This window comes from Arachis hypogaea, chromosome 13, assembly GCF_003086295.3.
Source record: "Arachis hypogaea cultivar Tifrunner chromosome 13, arahy.Tifrunner.gnm2.J5K5, whole genome shotgun sequence".
Taxonomy (NCBI): Eukaryota; Viridiplantae; Streptophyta; class Magnoliopsida; order Fabales; family Fabaceae; genus Arachis; species Arachis hypogaea.
Genome location: NC_092048.1, coordinates 80919107 through 80921825, shown reverse-complemented (window position 1 = coordinate 80921825; position 2719 = coordinate 80919107). Strand labels below are relative to the sequence as shown.

At 40.3% G+C, this 2719-nt stretch overlaps 1 non-coding gene across 1 annotated transcript; it reads right to left on the bottom strand.

Moving 5' to 3' along the window:
• Positions 1 to 2209: 2209 nt before the first annotated feature.
• LOC112739085 (small nucleolar RNA R71) lies at positions 2210 to 2316 on the bottom strand. Its single transcript, XR_003170026.1, has one exon. It is a non-coding gene; the product is annotated as a small nucleolar RNA R71 (small nucleolar RNA).
• Between the last annotated feature and the right edge of the window lie 403 nt (positions 2317 to 2719).

The window sequence follows — 2719 nt, the reverse complement described above, 5'->3', positions numbered from 1 at the left end:
ACCACGTTAGAAGTCACGTTAACTTAGTTAACGTGAACTCTAACGTGGGAAGTAGGGGCATTCTGAAGCGTTAGTGACAAAGGTAAGTGTAACTAACGCTCTCGAAGATTTGGCAAGCCTATGTTAAAAGCCACGTTAACTATTATAACGTGAACATTAACGTAGGGAGAAAGGGGTACTCTCAACGTTATTGAAAAAGGTAAACCCCAGTAACGTTTGCGAAGGGCCAAGGGTCAACGTTAGTGGTCACGTTAGTGCGACTAACGTTGAAGTTAACGTGGACCACTTTGGGTTAGGAACGTTAGTGAAAAAGGTGATTGTCACTAACGTTCTCAACCCCACATTTTCACTTAACGTTAACACCACTAATGCCCTAAGCTAAAGTCCCTGCCTACTTCACCCTTTGAACTAGAAGAAGGGGCTTTTGGCATTATTAGAATTACTCTCTGTATTTTACTTTCTCTGCACTTCTAGTTTAACTTTCAGAATGTACTCTCCATCTTGGCTTTCCATTCCAGAGCTATGAACAACTAAACCCCTTTCATTGGGTTAGGGAGCTCTGTTATAATTTGATGGATCAATAATAGTTTTCATAATCCTTCTTCTTTCTTTTCTCTTGATTTTACTAGAAAGCTTTCAATCTTCATCCTTGAGTAGTTATCTTGGAAAAGAAGCTATTCATACTAGGATCTCTTCTAAACCTTGGAAAAGGGATGAAGAGACCATGCTAGAAATATTTTCTCATGTTGGACCAAATTGGGGTTTGGGCGGATATGGTGACATATAATTCTCCCAATACTTTGATTTGGAAATACATGTGGTATAATCAGTGACTACACTTCATCTCTTCTCATGAGCAATTAGACCAAGGAATTGGCTATTGATCTGATTTGAGAGATTGAATTACCAAGGAATTGGAATTCAATCACTTAAGATTGCCAAGGAGATCAATGAATGCATTGATTGAGGAAGAGATGAAAATGAACTTGATCCGGAGAATGCAACATCTCCTATGCCCAATGAATTCCCCATTTCTGATCTTACCCATTCTCTTTACTTATTGCCATTTACTTTCATGCTAAACTTCCCTTCCCCATTTAAGATTCTGCAATTTACTTCCCGTCATTTATTTTCTGTTATTTACTTTCTCGCCATTTAATTTCCTGCAATTCTCAACTCACTTTCTGCTTAGCTCAACTATAACATTCTTCCAATTAAAGTTGCTTGACCAATCAATCCTTGTGGGATTCGACCTCACTCTACTGTGAGTTTTTACTTGACGACAATTCGGTATACTTGCCGAAGGAAATTTGTTGAGAGACAAGTTTCCGTGCATTAAGTTTATGGCGCCGTTGCCGGGGATTGATTTTGTATCAACAATGATTAAATTGGTGGATAACTAGATTGAGCATTTGTTTTTATTTTGTTTGATTTAAGTTCATTTGAGTAATTTACTTTCTGTTTAGCTATTTCTTCCCTTTTCCCTACCCATTTTCTTAGTTGTTTACAATTCAGTTACTAACCCACTAACTGTTTGATATATTGCATCACTCACACTAACAGTATTTCTGTAGAAATTACTATCTGCATCTATCTCTCTTGCTTTTGCTTTGTTGGTTGTATGACAGGTAGAAGAAGCGGGGCTTCAATTTCCTTTGATTCTGAACCTAAGAGGACCTTCCTTAGATTAAGGAGGGAAGCAAGAGGAAAGAGAGTAGTTGGTGCTGAGGAAGAGGAAGAGTACTTTGAACCAGACATGGAGGAGAATATGGAGAACCATCATGAAGAAGAGGCTCACAACCATGGCAGAGAAGGTCCAGCGCATCAGGTTGGACAAGAGAGAAGAGTTCTGGGTTCTTACATCAACCCAAACCCAGGAAACTGTGGAAGTAGCATCCAAAGGCCAACCATACATGCCAACAACTTTGAACTAAAGCCACAGCTCATCACCCTTGTTCAGAACAATTGTTCATTCGGAGGAAGTGTCCAAGAAGACCCCAATCAACATCTAACCACCTTCCTGAGAATATGCGATACTGTGAAGTCTAATGGTGTTCATCCTGACACCTATAGACTACTTCTGTTTCCCTTCTCACTCAAGGACAAAGCATCTAAATGGCTGGAATCCTTTCCAAAGGAGAGTTTAGCAACCTGGGAAGATGTGGTGAACAAGTTCTTAGCAAGATTCTATCCTCCTCAACGGATCAACAGGTTGAGAGCTGAGGTATAAACATTCAGGCAGCAGGATGGTGAGACTCTCTATGAAGCATGGAAGAGGTTTAAAGACTTGACAAGAAGATGCCCGCCAGATATGTTCAATGAATGGGTGCAGTTGCACATTTTCTATGAAGGCCTTTCGTATGAATCAAAGAAGGCAGTAGACCACTCATCCGGGGGATCTCTGAACAAGAAGAAGACCATTGAAGAAGCCATAGATGTCATTGAGACTGTAGAAGAGAATGACTACTTCTATGCTTCTGAAAGAGGCAATACTAGAGGAGTGATGGAGATGAACAATGTGAATGCACTGCTAACTCAAAACAAGATGATTACCAAGCAATTAGCTGACCTCGCCAAGAAGATGGAGAGGAATCAAGTAGCAGCAATCACCACTTCAGCAGCAATCCAAGAAGGAGTGAATGAAGAAGCAGAGGGTGATCAGGAACAAGCCAACTACATTGGGAGTTCACCTAGGCAGAACCATAACCCATACTCCAAA